We start from the raw sequence: 23,437 nt of genomic DNA on the forward strand, positions 1-23,437 counted from the left end.
CCCATGCAGAGAATGCCATTATTCAAGGCTGTTTTGATGATAAGACGTCTAAGGAATTATGTCTTTTGCCTGTGTTGCGAGTTGTTAACAAATATCAATATGTCTGGCTTATTTTCGGGTTTTTATTATTGTAGCAGGTAAAAAAAAAAAAAAAGTCCTAAGTCTCTGTCTTTGTGAAAATTCAGTCATTTAAATTTAACAGAAATATACTAAAGTAATGATTTTTATCTGAGGGAATCCTGCTAATAAGTGATATTTTTAAATGGGTAAATGAAATGGCTTGCCCTTCCCAGTTAGAAGGACCGCTATAGACGAGAGCCTAGGAATGACTCAGTATTGTCGGGTTTTGTGAATAAAATATTGTAACTTCTTCACTGATGCTTCGATCTTTAACACCATATTTAAAGGCTGAGGTTGTTAGTTATTAAAAGAACTGATTTTATTTATGCTTTTAGCATAAGAAGGTAATCTTTCATCTTTCCATGGAAGCAGTTGAATCCATTGATCCTGGGCCTTCTGCCTTACATGAAAAATATTAATTTTCAAATTCAGCATCAGGATGTATATTGATTGGAGATGGCAGTTATGGGTATTACCTTTTGTTTAATTCTTTAAAATTATCTTTGACTTCAGCATATACTCGGGTCAATAAAAGCTATATATGTAATTTGCCTTTGAAAAATGGAAGACATTTTCTGCCTTGCTGAGATCAATAACATGGTTTAAATCTTTCTTTGGCATTCAGATAGTATTTCCTCTCAAGCTTATTAGTCCAAAATATTTTATGCAGTGAGGTTAGTTTTTTAAAATGTACTTTGGAAATAGTTAATGTTCAACAACTGATCCTGAAATACCAGAAGTCTGTGAGTGTACACCTGTGAGTGTGAATATTTGTAGCAGTTGAAGGAGACGAATGCATTGTCCTTGTTTAATTTTCTCTGCAGTGTGTAATTATGAGAACCTTAATTTATTCATTCCACTAAGAACCTTGCTGCTGTGGGTAGTTATTGTGGGAGAGAGGGAAGGGGCAGATGCCACTGTCACCACCCTTCCAGAGTGTAGGCAGTATCACATAATATTTTTGCACAAGAGAATGAATTCATTAAAATAAATCAGTGTGTTCTAAAAAAAGAAACTGCATTATTTCAGATATTGAACAAAATCGAGTAGACTAGCCTCAGAGATACATGAAATATATTACATTTTCTTCCCTTAGAAATTATTCAGTGGACTCAGGTATGAAATCCCCACACAGGACTTACTATTCCTCCTGGATATTGTAAAACCCTTGGGACTATTCTCATTTTTTAGATTCCACTCAGAGTAAGTGAATACATTTCATATTTGGTGAAAAAAATCTATTTGGTATTTTCCCATCTCACAAAATCCATACAGTATATATTTTATGTGAGTATCTGTTTCCTAATCCTCAGGGTTGTTTAGGAGCTCATATATTAATTTTGAACATTGGAATATTTACATGAGTTGGAAAAGGATGGTGTTATTATCTAACCACTAAAAAAAAAAGTATTCAGTATATTGTTAATAGGAACTAATCAGCTCTGTTGAGATTTATCTGGGTATTGGATAAATGGCATAATACCTCACCAAAAGGCTCTTGATGCCTAAATTTCTAGGACCATTTTAAATTTATCTAGGGGTGTGTTGACAGATTTTGTGTAATAAACCAGAGTTTATTGAAATAGACCGTTATGGCGTCAAATCAGAATTGAATTTGACTTTTAGACTATAAGGGAGTCAGAGATCTGTATCACGATTTTGCTAATCAAACTCGTCTTGACATTAGTTAATTATTTCACTGATTTTTTTCACTCATATCTTCAGCACAGAAAATAGTGCCTGGACCACAGTAGGAGTTCAACAGATATTTATTTAATTATTTGATGGGTAAATGATTCATCAGCACTTTCCACCATTACTTTTTTTTGTTCTTGTTTTTCTTGAGATTACACACTATAAAACAGACCTTTGGTACTTTTTTCCCTAGCTACCCCAAATGTTCATTATATGTCTTTAATTAATAATAAATAATTGAATAATTAATACCAGGTAAAAAAAAATCGGGCAAACCATGTGTGAAAATTTCTCCAAGCTATATAGAATAGGAGTTTTCCGGTTTTAGGTTAAGATGGAAAGAATTTTTGAAATGTCCCTTTTCACTTTCATCATCAAGGGAAAGAAGCCAAACTGCAGCATGAGTTTTGCTTTATGGATGCTTCCTAAATACTACTCCCAAGCTTGACATTGTTTATTGCTCTTCATGTCTTCAGCCAAGATTTTGCTGCAGCAGAGGGGAGGAGGCCTTCTCTCTCTCTCTCTCTCTCTCTCTCTCTCTGTCTCTCTCTCTCATTCCCTCTGTAATACTAGAAATGATGTCATAGTCTTCCTAAATGCTTTGTTGCTCATTATGGACTAGTATGACATCATTTCATAATGTATAAGGAAACTTCTGGAGTCATAATAGCTTTAGAGAATGCTATTTTTTGTTGTTGTCACTTATTTTTATTAATAAAACTATATTTTTATTGACTATATACTAGATAATATCATAAACCCTTCAAGTATGTTATCTTGTTTTAACTCACTCTACAATCCTGGGAGGTGAGTATAGTCTCCATTTTATAGATGAATGAACGGAGATTCCAACTAGGCAAACAACACAAGTTTGGCCCAAATTCCTTCATATTAACTACAACATACTACATTTTTTTTTTCTAGTAGATTTTTTGGCTTATAGCCAGTACTTTGATATTTTATTTATGCAGATGATATATACTGAAATATAGTTAAAACAGTATGCCTGCAGGTACTTGTTTTTGTATACTTAAGTTAGGAATAAATATATCTTCAAATATGTAACATAATATTCAAACTCAGATATATATTTTTAATATATATCTTATATTTAAACTAAAGAACTTTATTCTTTTTTAAAGAATGTTATTCTTTAAAGAGGAATATCAGAGATAAATTGGGAAGTTTTAAGATAAGTTAATTCATAGAGCACCCGTGTCCTTACGATAAAGATGTATTATTAATTGCATAATCTATATAAGAAAATTAGCCAGAGAATTTAAGTGTTAAATAGCATAACTTGATGCCACATTTTACAACTTTATTTTTATTGAAATAATAGCAGAAGTTTCAAATGACCAAAAAGAAATAAACGAGTAGGGAATAGTATGCAGTGTGCAGATACCACATTCAACCTTAAAAATGACTAAGCCAGAGAAGTAGCTCAGGGCACTAACAATTACACAAATGGGTATTAAGATGCTCTACTTGCGAATGTCGAAATTCGTATATAGAACAGCACACTTTCGGAGCTCAGTTGGGTGCAGCACAACAAAACAAAGTAGCCTCAAGGCTCATTGGTACCATAAGAGACACATGAATAATTTCTTAAGGGACTTCATTGCTGGCCAGGATTACTAACAACTGAGAAGAGACTCAACAGGAAATATTTTATGGAGGATAGGTCTTTTGAGGTGGAGGTTAGGGATGAAAAGAAGTGTTCAAGGGAGAGATAATGCATGGAGGAACTCCAGGGAGAACAAACAACATTGGCAAAGAGACCAAAGAAAGTGAACATGCGTGGAAAGTGTAGACTGGTCTCATTTGTATTCTAGAGTGCAGGGCAGAAGAAGGGGGAGTCTGAGAAGCTAAGGATGGAAATATTATTCATTCGTACCATATGAAATGGCTAGTATTTTACCCTTTTGAACTACAAAATAAAAAAATCATCCAATGCAACTCAATACATGCAAAGGGGGACCTTAAATGTCAACTTGAGGAAATTGTTCAGTATCTTAGGAGAAGTTGTTGGGTGTATTTTGAATAGCAGACCACTGTGACCTAAACAGGTGACTTACTTTATGGCTCTGTGTGAGATGGAGTTGTGGATGAGAGTATGTTGAAGAGGGGATCACTTTGGAAGCTCTAATAGGATAATCCAGGAAATAATAAAGGCTCAAAGAGGGTGTTGACAGTGGGCATAAAAAAAAAAGAGGTCATGAAAATGAAAGATGTTTCTGAGCTCAAACTCATAAGCAGAATATAGCAACTGCTTGATTGGTAGGAGGGATGAAAATCAGCAGGACTCCGTGCTGCCTCTAACGTTTGAATCTGATAACTGGAAAAATGAGGAGAGAAAGGTAGTTAAAAGCGGCTTAAAGGAAGAAGCTCTATTTCATTTGTCTTGCATCCTAGTCTCTAACAGACTACCTAGTGCATAGTGGTCACCCAAGAAATGCTGGCTAAATGAAAGAGGGAATAAAAAGTTATGGGTCGGGTTTAGGCCACAATGGGCTGGATCTGCAGGCAGACTGGTCTGATAGATTAGAGATCATGTTAGGTCAACACAGAGGACAGAAATTAGGGAGACATGACATGCATGACATTATCAAGAGAGAAGAGGACCAGAGAGAACACCCTTGACAGCACCCACATTTAGGATATAGAATTGGCAATGTTAAAGGAAGAACTATTTGTCTTAAAGAATAGATAAAAGAGGACAGGTTAAGTAATTAATAGAAAACAAGGCTAAATTTCAAATTCTGCAGAAAACTTGAAGAAAGAGAATGAGTAAAAGACTGCTCAACATCTTATTTACTTCAGTAGTGAAAGACTGCTCAATATATTATTTACTTCATTAGTGTTTTCTGTTATAAAAACAATAAATCCACATTTTGGCAAACTTGTCATATTTGGAAGAGTGTAAAGGAAGGACATGATAGCATCCATAATAACACAAGCCAGAGACTACAGTTAATACTCTACCTTTTTAGCTTACTTCCTTTCACCCATTGCATTTAAATTTATGTAACCAACACCGAAACAATACAATTTGAATTCTGCCTTTTTTCCTCTGAATATTCTAAGCATCTCTTAAAACATTTTGCCACCTGCATAATATTCTATAATGAAGACATTGGGTATGTTTGTTTCTTCTTGTTTCCCAATTTTTCACAGTCATTCTCATGCTGTAATGGAATGGAATTTTACCCTCATATGATATTTCACATTATTTCCAACGGCTATTTGCTAACAACAGAACCATTGTATTTTATACTGTCAAGTTTCTGGTCAAATATAACTTGATGGTTTCAAAATTAACCTCGCCTTTCCTCCAACAAAGGGAATCCCGGATGATGCTAGCACCTGCCATGAGCCAGCCTCTATGACAAGCACTTTAATTATCACGGTGACTCTGTGTCTTCTGCTATCTCCACTTAAATGGGGGAACAGAGACTGAGACAGTTGCACAAATTTCAGGGCTGTTTTTGAATCTGGGTCTGACTCCAAACCAGTCAAATTGTTGGGGACAGAAGCAAATTCTTGAGAAGTGAATGATTAAATAAGGATATGAAAGCAATAAGAAGACACCTTTAAGAGGTCCAGGACTAGTGTAGTGCAGTGGGACCTTACTGTTAGTAACTTGGGAAGTCCTAAGCTGAAGGGAGGGCACATATAGAGAGGGGGTGCTTTGTGTGTAAGCAGAAGGACAAAGTTATAGAAAAGTTCCTGATACAAAGGTGACAAGAGCGTAGACAAGGATTTAGGCTTAGCAAACAAAATTCCTCTTCCCTACAGATCAAGAGAAAGGAGAGTGAGACTTTTCTAGTGATAAAGAAAAGATATGGGGGGTGGGCGGTGGGGAGCTACATATCACCTGGACTTCATCTCAGTCTAGGGGAAAATCCATTTATTCATTCAGTGAATATTGAACACCAACCCCGTGCCCTTTTGTGCCCTAATGGAACTAGAAGGGGGGAATCAATCAGTAGGTGAACAAATTAAAAGGATTACTCCAGCAGCTGTGCAGAGAATAGATGATAAGGTGATAAGAGTAGATGCTGGGAGATCAGCTCCTCAAACTTGAAAGCTGAGATTAAAATGCAGATTCGGAATCCTTAGGTCTAATGGGGGGGGGGTTGCCTGAGAGCCTACATTTTAACTGGCTCCTCCGTGATGTTGATACTGCTAGACAGTGTGCCCTGCGTTGATCAGCAAGAGGTTAGGAGGCAAGATGTCTAGGCAAGAAAAATTGGAAATGATTGGAGCGGTCATTACAAAGAAGCCAAATGTGAATCCTTCTTTTTGAGCAGCAACACTGCATACTTTTGTGCCTCTTTGATGCCGAGAGAGAATTGTCTCTTTATTTCTGACCTTTTTCAATTCCAGCCAGTTGTTTTATGAAAGATCCATTAAACAAGCCCTAATGAGCTACTGGCATTTCGATCTTTCTGCCTGTGCCTGATGTTTATTATGCCACATAATGAATTCTCGTGGCTCAGGTTTGGGGATATGTTTCCATACAACACTGTGCCAGTTTCTTGATTGCAGCTCTGTTTCCCTGCTTCATGATTTCTTTGAACTTCTAAGCTCCTCTCTCCCTGGATGTTCAGCACAGTGCCAGCCTGCTAAATTCTCTGGCCCCCTAGCACTTGACATCCCTCATGTCCTGCTGTGCTTAATGGCAAAGGTTCTGGGTGTCCACTTCTCATCTTCTTGCCACTCACACCCTAAACAAGCTTTGGGGGACTGTACTTAAAGTCACAGGGGACTCCTGCATATTGAGGCTGGTCTCTGACTTAGAGAATACATTTCTTCCAACAAAATCATTTCTTTTTGGTAGAATGTTTTGGTTGGTGGCAGCAACCTGCATTCCTCTTAAAGAATGTATATGTTTGCAGACGATTAGAGTGTTCAAAGGAGCAAAGGGTTCATAAGAAGCCTTGACAAACTGGAGGGATGTTATCTTTCTGCCTCCACCATGAGGCTCTTAGTCCTCCTCTATAGATGCAGGAACTTGCATTTACCTGTTTGATTTCTCCTACACCACACCTTGCAGCTATAAAATATCTAAGAAAAAAAAGCCATCAAATAAATATGGCACACTAGTCTATCAGGGAAGCACTTTAAGTGCATATTGACCATCTGTGATGTCCTCCCACTTGTTAGCATGTTTCCTTTGTTTAAAGGGCTTCTTCTATCTCTAAGCCAGGCCATGACCAGATCTGTGGTCTTTGTCACTGTAATTTTGTCATTTGGTGTTAACTTAAACAGCCAGGTAGATGTGAGCAGTGTCATTAGAAACTTTGAATTCCAAATTCCAGTGAAATACTAGTTTTCATATGAACAGAAGTTAACTTAAATTTATAACCGTATTTCTCCAAGGAGAACACTGAAGAGAGGCACTTGAGGAAAGAAGCCAGGTCACAGGCATCTTTGCATTCACTGTGTTGTCTGCTTAGAAATGCCCGTAATTCATACACCACACTGAAGCTGAGAAAATGAGTCTTGCACATGAGTGTGGGCACGTATATGTGTGTGTGTAACTGTAGTCTTTCTATAGTGGACGGCACTGGTCTCTGCATAGTCAAGCTGGAATTGGTAAAATACGCAGAAATTGAATACCATGCCTATGCTTTTTTTTGCCACTTATTCAGTAGTTAAGAGTCTCAGGGTAACAGGGGATAATCTCTGGTCTTCCTGACAAATTCTCTTTCTCTCTCTCTCTCAAAAAAAAAAAAAGTTTGAATCAATCCCCGTTTTTTGTAGATTCTACTTGGGTTTGCCTCAGATGGTTCGAATTAACCTTTCTTCAGATTCTCTCCTAGTGTTAATGACTTTGGATTATGACTGTTTAAAGCAGCCGGATATTCATTGATCCACATCTGGCAATTGTTAAAACAAAGCTACTCTATTTAACACTTACAACCAAAATATATTTCTTTACAATGAAGAGGAACTTAAGAGATGATGTTTCTTTTCAGGAAGATCTAATATTTTATTTCATTTCCAATGAGAACAATGTTTTTTACTTTGTGTTCTCTAGAAGTATTTTTTTGCTCATTGTAGGGTTTTCTCGTGGTAAGAGTTCATGGTTGTAAAAAAAAAAAAGATTTCATGGTTGTATATGCAGAATAAGATACAACACGTAAGCAGTAAGGATTCTCTGTGCCTCATAGCAGCTTATTAGCATAATTTTGAGCATAGCTGCAGGTGAATCTGTGATGCTGTTGAATCTTAAAAATAAATAACTAGACTGCCTTAAATAGAGGGGATGGAAATCCCTAAAATGATTGACTTTTAAGATTATATTGAGCAAATAGTTGAGCAAATATGACATCTAACAATGAAAAAAATTAAAAACAATGCAAGAATTCATTGTCCTGAGTGAGTCATATAACTGGTCAGACTCCTATATTTTTCCTTTAAAAGATGGTGGATAGTTCCATAGGTCAAAGGGAAGTAATAAATATAATACATAGTTTAATGTGTGCATGCATTTTTAGTTGTTTCCTATGTTATCCTCACAAAAAGGCCCAAGATGTAGACTTTGATTTATAAAATTATTGAAATAATACAACCAGTGAAGAAGTAACATTTAGACTTTAAGAAAAAAATAATTTCTGTATCACTTTTTAAGTCATACAAAGCATATGACTTCCCAAAGCTCACAACAATCTCTGGAATGGGAATGGCAGATCTTGTTGTTATATTTATTACAGATGAGAAAACTGAAGTTTGAAGAATGCAAATGACCTACCCAAGTCCCTCCACTAGGAAACGGTAAATCTTTGGCTCATATCCTTGTTCTGACTCTAAAGCTTTTACTTTTTACTAATATGCAGCCAAAGCAAATAAATAAGTGTATTGTCCCAAATATGGAATATTTTAATAATGCACTGACTTGGTTGCTAAAATAAAGAACACATTCCAAGCTAGCCCTGGCCTACATTACTGCTCTGCTCTCTCAAAGACTCTTGCCCTGTCGAGTCCTGGATTAGTATGGCATGTAGCTCAGTAAAGACTAGTAAAAATAGCAGTTATTACTGAAATGGCTTTATACTTTTCAGTATGAAAAGGAGATCAGACTAAATATATCAGAGAAAATGTAATCTTAATGATTCAAAAAGCATTTGACAGAGGAATAGATTAGTAAGAATCCATTGTTTTAAGTTTCACAGCAGTTAAAGCAAGTGGTAAATAACTCAGCAAGAATCTAGGATCACAAGGAAAATGATTAAAGCTTCAGAAAGTCAGCTCTATGAAGAAACTTTTTTTAAAGCAGGCATTTTGATTTTGCCTATTTTTAGGATAATTATAAGAGCTTATAAAGAATAAGCTGGGAGCTATGGATCCCAGTTCTGATCTCAGCTGTAGAAAGGGAAGGGTAGCATATGTACAGAAAATGATAACCATGGAGACCATTGAGTAGAGTTAGGGCTGAGGTGAGGTGTCTCCAGGCAGACAGCAATAGGCATGGATCCACTGAGGACATTGTCATTGTCTTGACCTATCTCTTCCCCAATTCTGCTTTCCATCATCTTCATCCAGGCTCTTATTATAGCTGCCAGGGTCACTGAAATGCTTTTATCTTGTCTTCCTGCCCCAAATGCCATCACCCCATTAATCTCCTAGACAAACTTAATACAAACTCTTTGGCTCTTGTTTGCTCTCTTGAGTTGCGCTGGTCAATAAATATGGTAGCAGTTAGCCACAGCAACCATTTAATTAAAATGAAAATAATTAAAATTTCACCTCCTTAGTCATACTAACCACATTTCAAGTGCTCCATAGCTACATTCTTTTTATAGAAACATCACCTATTACAGTATATTTCCATTATGACATAACTTTCATTAGAGAGGGCTGATCTGGAGCATAACCACGCCCCCCAACCAAGCATCCAAGACCTACACGGACCTCTCCTTTTCCCTCACTACCCTTGGCACACATCCTCCACTCTACACATTTTTCTCCTCCTCTTCCTCATCACCATTACTACAATTGCAAATAAAATCTGAATAACCTTTATTTATTTAATCCATATTATGTGCGAAGTATGTACATTTTCAGATGAAGAAGAGGGGAGGGGTGGAAGAAGAAGAACTCTGTAGAGTGGGGGTTTTTAAATCCCCATTTCACAGAAGAGATTTAATGAAGTCAAGTATATTTATTTCCCAAAGTTAAAGAGGTCATTATTAGTGGAGCTCGAATAAAAAACCCAGGTCTCTCTGGCCTCATAGCCATAGTATTTTACCCTGTACCAATGATTCTTAACAAGGGACAATTTGCCTCTTCTGTAAGGGGTCATTTGGAAATGAACATTTGAAATTGTATCTTTTTAACTCAGAGAAACTTTCCTCTGGCTTTCTTTTTCTTGCTGTCCCTGCCTCTGTTCTATATTTAGGAGATTCCTATTGATAAATGTTGGACTTACTGGACTGATCTGTTTTATCTCCTTTTTCACATATTTTTAAAATCCCTTTTTCACTTTTTCTACATTCAAGGAGTTTTTTCTTCTTATCAGCTGAGTTATTATTTGCCTCTAGCCCTACTAATTCTATTTTTAATTAATTCGTGAACTACGTATTTGGAAAATCATATATTAATCTCTAGGAACTTTTTCTTTTCCTCTTATTGATACTTTTCTAAAATTCATTTTTGGAAAGAAGTTCATTTTAAAGTATGCAATATTCTTTCAGATCTCTCTTAGAAAGATAAGTGTAGATTCCCTTGTTCCCTGAATCATCTCTATTTCCTCAGGAGTCACTTTAAAAATATTTTTTCTTATTTATGCTGCTGGTTTTTCTCAAATGTCTTGATTTAGATGATTTTTGGTTTTTGGTTTTTATGTATGAAGAAGTAGGCTGAGGATGATAGGTAGCTCCTGTAAGTTTCCTCTGCAATCATGCAGATCTGTACCTCCACTCAACATAAAGGCTGACTACAGGTTCTGGGTAAGTGGGCAGAGTCTGTCAGGAAGCAGGTATCCCAGGAAGAACATGGAGATGCAACTGGCAAGTGAGCAGGTTAGGATCCCTACAACTGTTTCAGTTCTGCATAGATTCATCTATACTAGATCTGGTTCCAAAGCCCATCATTTTCTTTCATTAAAGGTTAGTTCTTGTTTTCACCATTGGGGCAAAAGCTTCTCCTGTCAGCTAAAAATGTAGTAGCATGGGGAAAGAATAATAGAAAGAGTCCCAATTGTTCTGAATATATTTTTTTTTTCTTTCTTTCTTTCTTTCTTTCTTTCTTTCTTTCTTTCTTTCTTTCTTTCTTTCTTTCTTTTTCTTTCTTTCTTTCTTTTTTTTTTTCTTCAACTTTTTAAGTTTATTTGAGAGAGAGAGAGAGAGAGAGCAGGGGGAAGGGACAGAGGGAGAGGGAGAGAGAATTTCAAGAAGACTTCATGGGGCTTGACCTCATGACCGAGATTATGACCTGAGCTCTAAATCAAGAGGCAGACGCTTAACTGACTGAGCAACCCAGGTGCCCCCCAAATAAGTTTCTTAATGAATTGCCATGATACTATCTCACAGCCCCCTTGAACTCTGTATTTGAAAACTCTAAGCTTGGGGTTTCTCCAGATTTCCTTGAGATGGACCTGCTGTTAACTTGAGGGCTCCTCGCAGCAGTTTCTTCTTTCTTTCTCCATCTCTACTCTGACTTTTAGGATATTTTCAAAATTTTTTGTTACAGTGACATTATTTTTCAACTTTTTAATTATTTTAATAATAATTAGGAGAAGCATGTGTGGTAACTCCTCCATTATTGATCATATTTAATATTCTTTACTATGAATTTTCATCGCATCAGTCTAAGTTTGGACTCTTTTACCCTTATTATTCCAGTGTTCTATCTTTACTATTTACTAGCTAGTTGGAAAAATTATTTCCCTTTCCTAGGCCTTTTGTTTTCTTTTTTTTTTTTTTGTTTTCTTTAAAATAAAGATCATATCTGAGTATCAGGGTTGAAATGGAACATATGAATGCACATTGAAAGCTGTAATATAGAATATAAATGTAAGCTATCTCTTTATATAAGATTTGTTGTAGGTCCAGAGTAACAAATAATGCAAAGTTGGAAAATAGTCATTGTTACAAGAAAGCTCTTGCCCTATGCAATAGGAAATGCAAGGTAATGCCAACTTGAGACTAGAATGCCATCTCCATGTGCAGTGCAAGAGAACCAGAGAATCATGTGTTAATAGCAATAATAGAATAAGCAGTTGTTCATGGATATATTTTACACCTAATGGAAAAACAAAGATAAAAGCAGACCAACAATGTGGTTGATATAGTTGAGCTCAATTAAAACAAATTTGAATTTTAGGTTTGGGAAAGAATATGTGACTTGATGTTGTGCGATCCCTTTTGCTTGGCATAATTAAGAATGTGAATATTTATGATACTGATGAGTATAATTTAGTGCTGCTAATTAGCTGCCACAAAAATATTACTGATTTAAGATGGCTTCAGTTAACAGAAGGTTTCTGCTCTGTCAGTCAACTTGAGACATGAAGCACCAGTAAAAGGAAAATAAAGAAAATGAGAATAACAGCAAAGTGGCTTAATTGTAAACGTTGAAGAAATGGTAGAAAATTCAATGTAGAAAGAAAGTTAAAGAGTCTCAGGAGCCTTTGATTTCAACCTACTGGGAACCATTTGTGGAAAATTGATGAAAGGAATATTTTCCCTAAATTATTAAACCCAGCATCCTATTGATGGCCTCTATTCTTAGTAACAAACCAAGAATGCATCAAACAAACAAAACAAAATAAATCATTGTGAATGTACGCTGTGTGATGCAGATGTGATTCACTATCTGACTGCTGTTAATTCTCATTTTCTGCATGCAGTTAATACATTCTGAAGTTGAATGTCTGTAGAGGATAAGGCACCAGCCATAGTTAAATGTTAATGGATCCAGTGACATAATTTAAATTCAAGGCCTCGTCCAAAGGAATGTGAATAAAATGCATTTGTTTGGCTTTTTATGGCCACTATTAAAAGTAAAGGAAATGAAACCATAAACAACTATGCTCAAATATTGGCAGAGTTGAGGCTGCTTTGTAGCAGTAGAAAGCAGTATTTATTGATGGGGGTGCTCTGTTTAACTTACCCGGTCTATCTAGATTATCACTGAGGTTAAAAAATGTTCTTGGTGGCTGAGACAAAATGTGGAATGCTAATTCAAAGCGAGTTCATTCTGATGTGTTTTAATTTTCTGTTGTTGTAAAGGGCCAGTGCAATTCATAAGTGTGATTTTTTTTCCCTACTTTGCTTCTGAGGCCTTAGCCCAGACTTAATATGGTACAGATTACTTTTACCCCCGATACTGATTATTTCTTTCTTCCTCCAATAATAATAAGACCCCTGCTATTTGGAGGATTCATGGGCACATGGACACTAAGAATAAGATCCAGAATCCCAGCCTCCCTGGCAACTAGGTGGAACCTATTTGACTAATTTCCAGCCAATGAGATATGAACTAAAGTTGTGCATGAAACTGGCATTAACTGCTTAAAGGGAAGGAGTACTCTCATTACTCTTCCTTTCTGCTGGTAGGAAGGAATTCAGACTTGGTGGCTAGAATTCCTGCAACCATGTCGAATATGATACAACCTTGTAATGAATTTCTGTTTTGTTTAAGCCACTGCTATTTGGAGTTTTTCCATGACTTACAGCCTGCCCTAGTCATCATTTGTATAACAACTTTGCAACTTTATAGTTACTTTTAAAGACTCTGAAATGCCATTTTATCAAGTGTCATGGTTATTTATATAAATAACATTTACATTAAATCGGAGAAAGGAGCACCTAACTGGCTCAGTCCGTAGAGCATGCCACTCTTGATAGCGGGTCTGTGAGTTTAAACCCTACCCTGGGTGTAGAGCTTACTTAAAAAAAAAAAAAAAAATGTTACCTAAAACATACTAGTCCAATCAGTTACCAGGTCCTATCAATTCTGCTTCCTAAACATTTTCCAAAACCATCCATTTCTTATCTCCACAGACTATGCCAGTTTCCCATCACCTCTGATCTTTTTTTTTTAAGTTTTATTTATTTATTTTTAATTTATGATAGAGAGAGAGAGAGAGAGAGGCAGAGACACAGGCAGAGGGAGAAGCAGGCTCCATGCACCGGGAGCCCGACGTGGGATTCGATCCCGGGTCTCCAGGATCGCGCCCTGGGCCAAAGGCAGGCGCTAAACCGCTGCGCCACCCAGGGATCCCCATCACCTCTGATCTTGATGACAGTGATAGCTGCCTGTCTCAACTCTTGCTCTGTATCAGCCATTATACACATAGTAACAATCTATCTTTTAAAAATACAATCTAATCATGATATTCCTGTATTTAAAACCATAGAATTCATAATAGAGTCAGGAATCTGGCCTTTGTCTGACTCTCCAGGCCCATCCTGGGTTTATTACCTGGGGGCTATTATACATATTTTTATTCTCTTTGCCTGGACATTCTTTCTATGCTCCTCCCCTCCTGCCCACTCTACTTAGTTAAGTCCTGTTCATTGGTTAGGTCTGAGATTTCCCAGGTAAGCCTTCTCTCAGCCTCCAACCTAACAGGTCTGCTCATTACGTACTCCCATAGCATTCCACATTTCTTTCATTTGTATTTATCCATTGAATGCATGTTTCCCCCACAAGACTAGAACCTCCATGACCTTGTGTCTCATTACTAACCAGAATCCCAGAACCTACTGAGGGGACTGGTACAGAATAGATGCTCAAACAACAATGTTGACTACAGACTGATCCTTCATTCTCTTCTCTTTCCCAAAAAGCCTATCTGATATCTAAAGTTCCACTTATCAAAATCCCATCCATCCTCTGGATCATCAAAACCATGTATGTGCTCTCTCCTATAATTAGATATTTACTTTATCCCCACCCCTTTATGACTTTATTTTTTTTAGAACAGTTTTAAGTTTACAACAAAATTGAAAGTAACGTGATTTCCCATATACCTGTTCCCCCACAAATGCATAGCCTCCCCCAGGATCAGCATCGGTCACCAGAATGGTATGTTTTCTACCTAGGATGAACACTGACATATCCTAATTCACCTGAAGTCCATGGCTTCCTTCAAGATGCACTCTTGGTGTTGTACATTCAGTGGGCTTGACAAATGTATAATGACATGCATCTCTGATTATAGTATCATGTTGTCACTGCCTTAAAAAATCCTCTATGCTCCACCTCTGCATCCTCCCCTTTTCTGCCAATATTCACTTTTATCATAATCATATGCTAGATTTTAATTACAGTTATTTGTTTACAGAATTCTATATTTTGGAGGGAACACGTTCTAGAAAATATGAAGTCTTTTAGAAAAATTTTTTCTTTAAATAATAACAGCCTTAATTTAAAAACCTATTTATTACAATGCCTTCATCCCAATGGAGCAGGCATTTCTGGAGGTCTGGCTATTACTGCCTTTTGCAAGCAGAGTGTCTGGCACATTAAAGGCATTTAACAAACACTGGGTTATAATGTAGTGAAATAAGTATGGACTTTGAAGGTGGGTTCAAATCCAGGCTTTGGCCCTCATCAGCTGTGAGAAATTGGAAATTTATCAAGCCTCAGTTGTATGAAACAGGAATAACAATAACAACCTGGTTAGGCTTTTCAGGAGTTAACGAAGGTGATTTATAGAGTGGAAGCCCTATAATTGGTAGTGATTGTTATGACTTGATAAAGTTTTCATTTCTCCACCTCCTTCTTTTTTTAGTAAGTTTTTTTTTAAGACTTTATTTATTTATTTATTTATTTATTTATTTATTTATTTATTTATTTATTTATGAGAGACACAGAGAGAGGGGGGCAGAGACCTAGGCAGAAGGAGAAGCAGGCTCCATGCAGGGAGCCCGTTGTGGGACTGGATCCCAGTACTCCAGGATCATGCCCTGGGCCAAAGGCAAGCACAACCGCTGAGCCACCCAGGCTTCCCTCTCCACCTCCTTCTTAATAGACAAGGTATATATGTGGCTCTCTCTTTATGTTGTCTTGAAACTGAAGGATATAAGTTTGATAAAGACAAGGCCTAACAAATAAAAGATAAGACTTGCAAAAGAAGTGTTGACACTACTGTACAGTTTTGTTTCTTGTGTCCCTTTCTGCCCTCTACTACCACAGATAAGTAAATAAACAACAAACAGGTGAAAAGCAGCAAGGCAAAAGATGAAATTATGTTAAATCATGCAAGGTCTGCAAGAAGTCCTGGAAATGATATACATTCTAAATTACACCACCTGAGGCCACTCTCCTCTCCGAAGAGAAGCTGGCTTGGGGAGATGTTAAGAGTTCAGCTGTCTCCCAGGAGGTTTATCTGCAATGCAGATTTTTCTGAGCCTTTCCTAGCTGTTTCAGCCTCTAGACCGACCAGCTGCTCTCAACCCGCCCAGCTGGCTTAATAGGATTTGTCTTCTCTTATGGCCTGCTTCCGGGGTTGTCCGCCACCAGAAGGTGTTCTGGATAAACATGTTCCCTCCTAACTTACATCAAAATCCCCACCAATCCCCAGAGTTACAAGGGTCCATTATTGGGGAACTCCAAGAAAGGTAAATTACTGAGGAATTATTTTCTGCACTCTGCCTCTTGCTTCACACAGGTTGTCTTTTGAAGGAGATGTCAGTCCCTGCTGCAGAATAAAGAGTGGCATACCTCCTCACAGGGCTGGTGGAGCCAGGACGCTGGGGGTGAGCTTGGAGGCAGCTGCCTGGAATTTGCAGGCTCCCTGCCCCTCCCCTCCAGGGGTTAGTGCTGCTCTGCTATCTGATTTCATATGCTCTCTGTTCCTTCTCTGCAGGACTCAACAAATTGGTTGAGCCAGGACTGTGACTATACAACCTTTCCTGCAGGCTAAGGTGATGCTTTCTTTATGTGCACAGATTCGCGCTCAGTATTTTATGACTGAGCCAGCATATTGTTGAGAGGCTGATCGCTGAGATGGGTTCAGGTTGAGGTTTCTCTAGCTGACAGCTGTGCACTCTGGCCAATATCTCTGTAAGGAGAGGCTTCTCACCCGTAAATGTCAATAATCCTTACTTCAAAATTGTGAGAAACAAATGTCACATAGATTATGAAGTATTGAGCAAGATTGTCAGGAACTTAGTACGTCTTCATTTTTAAAGGCTTACATTTTGTATCTACAAAGAAAAATTAGATTGTAAAGCAGACTCTACTTAACATTTCTACTACAATTGGGTACTTAGATGTGGTGAATAACAGTGGCTTGGTATTCTTATTTTTATTTCTATTTAGTGATAAACACTAGTTACAGGTAGTCAATCCTTTCCAGTTTTTCCTTGTTTTTCTCTTTAGTCATAATAATGGATTTGTTTTCAGAACATTTTCATGAAGAAGTGTCTCATTCGTTTCTCTCTCACAAGAAAAAATAATTTTCCTTTTAGGCTTAACTTTAACCATGTTTCGTATTTTTGGAAAATGAATTTTTTGCATCCAGACAGAAAAATTACTTATCTTTAAAAGATATTTAATAATCTTTGCTATTTAAAACATTGCTTTAAAAAAAGGTAAATAGCTGGTCCTTATTTATAAAGACAACTCTTATGAATCATGTCTGAAATGCAGTAAGCTCGGAAGTCGATATGCTATAAAGGTATGCTCCCTGGAGTTTTTACCTCTTTAATGTTTATTTCCCTTGTGTCGCTAATGACTTACCAAGTGTGTAAATGAGAAGACTGCTGATTGATTCTGGTTTCATCAATAATGATTCTTGAGTCTCTTAAAACAATTCTAGTAAGGTCGAATTACATTTGTCTGGCAATGCATTTTTTCTGCTATAGAAGACCTGCAGATAAGAAAAGATAATTCAGCATCTTACACTCCTTCGAAGGAGTACTAATATTTTTATTTTTAAAATAAATTTAAATGATTAAAATTGTAATTTAAATTATTTAAAATAAATCTTAAAGATTTACACTTTGTATTAATAAACTAAAGTTAAATTGTAAAACAGACTACTTGACAGCATTTGAGGAAGGAGGTGGTTTGCTTGTGTGATGTGCATTAACTCTCAACTTTATGATTCAACTTCATAAATTCCTTTTTTCGCAGACATGTGATGTGAAAAATCTCCCAAACTAATTTATATAACATCTGACTCAAGCATATAATGTGGCCATTGTTGTTTTTCTAAACAAGTTATTTGGCTTTTAAATTTTATCTAGTTTAAAAAGGAAATTAGGGATCCCTGGGTGGCGCAGCGGTTTGGCGCCTGCCTTTGGCCCAGGGCGCGATCCTGGAGACCCGGGATCGAATCCCACATCGGGCTCCTGGTGCATGGAGCCTGCTTCTCCCTCTGCCTGTGTCTCTGCGCCTCTCTCTCTCTCTGTGTGACTATCATAAATAAATAAAAATTAAAAAAAAAATAAAATAAAATAAAAAGGAAATTGACCAGTATGCCTTACCTCCAGTTCAGCTCAAATGAGGCTCAAATATTTATTTGCTTTTTATATTCCCTCAACATGAAACAAATCCACTCTTGGTTAAAAAGAAAAAAATTGGGGGATCCCTGGGTGGCTCAGCGGTTTGGCGCCTGCCTTTGGCCCAGGGTGTGATCCTGGAGTCCCGGGATCGAGTCCCACGTCGGGCTCCCTGCTTCTCCCTCTGTCTATGTCCTATGTCTCTGCCTCTGTGTGTGTGTGTGTGTGTGTGTGTGTCTCATGAATAAATAAATAAAATCTTAAAAAAAAAAGTTGGCAGATTTCACTTACCATTGGGGTTAAAAATATAATTGACTTTTAAAGCAAATATAAAAGCTTTAATATAACATATTAGGATTTTTTTGCTCAAATACATTTAGATAGAATTAGCAAAGAATGCGAAGAGGCAGTGGGCTACCCAGTAGGTGATGAACTTAGTGTGGCTGACCATTCTTTGCATGCTCTTCTTTAGCCAGACCCAGAGCCGCCATGGCATCCCTTTGCTGTCAGAAGGATTGAGCTTTCTGTAAGCTCACTGGATCAGAATCCCAGTACTTTGAAAAGTTAGTATAAATAGGAAGATGAAAATGCAGAAGTAGACTCTAAAATTCTATTATTAGTATTGACAATACCTATCAATAAGAGTACACATTCACACTGGGAGTCTCTTCATCAGCTCATTGAACAGGAAGCAGCTCTCCTGAAAGAGACCAAGAAGACTTAGGCCCCTGTAAAAACCTTAGTGGATTTTGAGCACACCAAAACTAGACTAATTCTCCAACAGGGTTTTTGTAAATGTGAAGCACTTCCTATGGGGCTTAATGTCACTTCTCGACAATCAATTGGAAATTCTCCACTAAATTGGAAATTCTCCACTAAATTTTAAAATGGCTTCATAACTTGCCCTGGAAATAGGAAGCAAACTGGCAAGAGATCCCCTGACGATCATACTTCTCTGGCAGCCGTAAGAGGAAGGCTGAAGATTCAGGCAGACATCCATGTGCAAAAATCAATGGCTTGAACTGAGCCCCTGTACAACAGAAACTGTTTGATCTTAAATATTCCTAAGATTTTTTACAATAAGAGGAAACATCCTTAGGAAAGAGGATCATGGGCTGTGCTAAGCCATTTTTCATTCAACTCCAGCCAGGAGTCAAACTGGCTTCAAGCATAGGCACAGTGATAGTTGGTTGAACAGGATTGCTTCTCCAAACAGACCTGAGGCCAAGAAGTGTCTGAGAAAAATAAACCCTTTAATTTATTTAAGGTTAAAGTACAATGTGGAAGCTATAGTATGGCATGGCTGTTATTTTTTTTCTATGTAGTATGTTCCCCATGGTGATACCTAAGAAGACCCTAATACTAATGAATAATCAGTGAAGAAAGCTTTATCACCTTCAGTGTGCCTTCATAGTTATTGTCTCATTTGATGTAGAAACCTGAAAGTGAGGCTTAGCACAATCAATGTCATGTACATGAACAATATCCTCCCTGATGGTGTTCCGTTGACTTTTGGTATCTAGAAGAGAAAAATAGGCTCAGAGACAACATTTAAGGATGTGCATTCGAGTGTTTCAGCTCGATGATGGGCAGTTCCTTTTTGCTCTTTCATCCCTGTTTATTAGCCTTTGCTCATCTTTTTGTATGCTCCTTTTTGGGCCAAAATACCACAGTGGATACAGTTTTGCACATTTTTGGCAGAATCTCAGTTTTCAGAATCAATGTAATGCTCTATAAGAGGACCCTTCCTTTCAGTAACTGTTCTGATCTTTTCATCAGTAGAACAACCCACAAGTGCTATTCCAGGTTTCAAAGTTGATCTAATAATCTACAAGAGGTGTGTGCTCAGGTGGCAAAGAAACAGATTTGGGAAAGTTTATATAATGCTAAGGTAAAGCCACAGATATCCTGCTTTTGCTGGACAGAGGAATGTGCAATTGCCTGAGGGGACATGTTACACATTCCAGTGAGCTAAGGGTTCCGCCTTGCTGATCTGTGGCAGGTCCCATGGTCTGTGAGAGGATTTTATTTTGTGTACTGTGCACATTCACTAGTTTGCATTAATATACTTCCGAGATTCACTTGGATCTCTCCAGTTATAAGGAGAGATACCAAAAAGAAGGCTGTGGATCAGGGTAGGGACCAAGAATGATGAGCAGATTTTGCTCTTGGAATGACTGCATTTGTTAAATCATAGCTTCAAGTTAGTATGCCCAGTAGGTACCAAGGTATTCAGTAAATCTGTGTCCAGTGCCCTTGAAACAAAAATGCTGTACAAATCCCTGTCTTAATCTGCCCTAAGCCAGATGAGCTAATTTGGTAGTTTGGCCCATGCATTAACTAAAATGACTGTCACACAGGGAGTTCACTGTCCTATCTACATAATCGTAAATGGTAGCAAAAAGGATTTTGCTCCGGGTCTCAAGAATCTTATCAATATTCATTTTAGTGATACATTTGTTCTCTGGTATGAACATCAGCAGTTAAAATATAATTAGAACTAAGCAAAAAAAAAAAAAAAAGGTGGGTGGGGAGATCTTAATGAGACTATCTTGGTTTCTCTTGGAAACTTTTGGTAAGGATTTCCATAAAGTTGTCATTGGTATTTTGCTGGAGTATCTTACAATGGCAGTCTGTGTTATGGAGAGCAGTTGGGATTTTTCCATATTATGCAGACAGGCCTATAGCCCTATACATATGAGTCTTGTTTGTGAGGAGAACACTGCTAGGTTCTTTTATTGCTTAAGTAAAAATAACAAATAATTATCCTTCTGTAAAAGAAAATACTGATAATTATAATTTGCCAGGCATGTTGTATAAGGGGACAGGAAAGACAAAGTGTTGGTGTCGGCAAATCCCAAAACAATACCCTGCAGACGGAAATAAACTCCCACATCTAACGGCCTTCCCACAGAAATCCTAAAAACTTCAGGAGCTGAACAAGGCTATATAGTTATGATTTGTTAGGCATAATCAGAGAGATGGAGATTTTAAACTTAGTCCAGGATTTCCCACTTTATTTTAGTTAGTATAGAGGAAATATACGGAGAGAAAGGTTGAAGGAGAGAGTGCAGAAGTGAATAAATAAGCTCTGAAAGGAAAATATTTAGATAGAAGTCACTGGACTGTTGTAAGAAACAATTTTAAAAACTCAAGATTCTTCTGGCTCTATTCATTAGTAGTCTCCATGAGACTCAAGTCAATATCCTAGAAGTTCTGTATGACTTTTAGATAGTACTTATGGAAATACATTTATTCAAAATGGGCTCTTTTGCATTTGACATGTACAAGATAGCTTCATTATGTGACAATAATTGGCTTAGGAAAAGGACATTTAACATGAATCTTCCTAAACACAGATCAAATTTCATTAAAAACAGTAAGAAGAAAGTGTGAGGCATTCATTAGTTTGAAAAAATACAATTAGACATTATGAAATAAGTTTATTAGAACTCTGAGAGAGATGTTTACATTATAATTTCACCTATACGCTGATTCTAAGAAAAGGCTAGTGTTACCCAAAGAGATAGATGGATGTTCGAGTGTATGCTCATTTTATAAATGATCAGTTTGTTAGTGATCTATATTTACGTTATGAGGAGAGGACCTAGTAGAAAAGAAATTTTCCAAATTTATAAAATGGTCTCCCTCACTTAAAAATCATACATCAAGGCTTTTCTTTAAGAAAGCTTCCATTTATTCGACATCGAGGACCATTAATAGTCTTTTTGATTTCTGGCTCTTTCAGAAAATTACCTGAAGACTGCTTCTAAATAAAAGTCCATGGGTAAAAATACCCACCCAGAGTGGGTGGGTATGACTACACATGTTTTGTTTTCAGGCACGGTAAAGAAAGGGACAGGTTGTTCCTCTTGATACTAATATGTGAGAAAAGAAATAAAGAAATTGGTGGTAAAGTTCTAGCAGATTTACTTTGTGGAACCAATTTAATCAGAAGCCAGTTAATTAGCACCTCTCTCTATTAAGTTGGGCATATAGAGAAACTTTGGAAAAATCTATACAAATTCCTCCCTTTGTTTTGATGATACCATTTTGAGTGTAATAAATAATTGTGACATTTAATAGTTGAAATCACTAGTATGTAAGTCACATGCTTTTGCATCTATGAGGCTGGCTTTCTTTTTAGGAGCTAAGTAGCTGCATAATTAAATTGTCATTTAAAGAAACAACAACAATGGCAGAATGTCAAATGCTAACTCTAGTGACACAGATCTCATATTTATATTTTAAGAGGACTCCCCAGTAAACTTATAGTATTAATGATACTAAATATATCATTTGCTATTGTGTTCCTATGAAACTCCAGCAGAAATATTTATTAACTTTAAATGTATTTTTAAATGGTTTTATTTTTAATGATAAAAACACCTAATAGCATCTGCCTGTTAATGTAATAAAATAATGGCAAACTCATTCAGTCACCAAAACTTCCTGTATTGTACTGGACATAGTCAATGTACATTTCCAAGTCAGAAGGTATTCTACTTTCAAAAAGAGATGAGAACTATATAAACATGGGATATAATTTATCACTTAAAACATTTTCAAAAGTTGAGGAATGTTCTGAGTGTTTAATTTTTTCCCTTCTACTAATTTAAGAGCTATATACTTAAATACAGGGAAAAACAACTATTCCCTTGACGAAGATGAATTAGTGAAGAGAGCATATAAAACTTGATCCCAGGGTCAGTCCATACAAAACACATTTTGAAATATAATGCAGTCTTCCCGTACCCCCTTCAGGGGTCTTCAGTGTAATAATGCTGTGTGGCTGCTTTACCCCTGTGAGAGTGCTCCATCTCTCGACCCTGACCAGTCTGGTTCCTTTTATTCCAGAATCCTCATCGTGAAAGTCCCAAGCTAAAAGCTTATTGCTTAAACCTGCTCATACTTGTAGGTCCCATCTTCCTATTCCCCTTGCTATCCATACTCCTCTAACATGTCCATGCCACTTACTGCCTCATTTCTTATCTGTCCTATTGTCTTCTGAGCATTTTGCTAGATTTTTTTCCTTCACCCTTCTATTTACGGAAAACATTTTTGAGAGATCTCCTGTGCTAACCTTATTTAAAAAATCAAATGCTTGCCTCCCAACCCTTAGACTGAATGAATGACCTCTCTGATACAGCAATGAT

General features: G+C 37.0%; 1 protein-coding gene across 15 annotated transcripts in view; it reads left to right on the top strand.

The window, feature by feature from the left end:
* MAP2 (microtubule associated protein 2) overlaps positions 1-23,437 on the top strand; it is a 291,178-nt gene that overhangs the window by 150,204 nt on the left and 117,537 nt on the right. For 14 of the 15 annotated variants that reach the window (XM_038585596.1, XM_038585598.1, XM_038585604.1 and 11 more), the window contains one exon: positions 8,538-8,598. The exons of the other annotated variant lie outside the window; for it this stretch is intronic. The gene's annotated coding sequence lies outside the window, so the exon portion shown is untranslated. The remainder of the gene's footprint in view (positions 1-8,537; positions 8,599-23,437) is intronic. 15 annotated transcript variants of the gene reach the window in all.

Source organism: Canis lupus, chromosome 37 (assembly GCF_011100685.1).
Source record: "Canis lupus familiaris isolate Mischka breed German Shepherd chromosome 37, alternate assembly UU_Cfam_GSD_1.0, whole genome shotgun sequence".
NCBI lineage: Eukaryota > Metazoa > Chordata > Mammalia > Carnivora > Canidae > Canis > Canis lupus.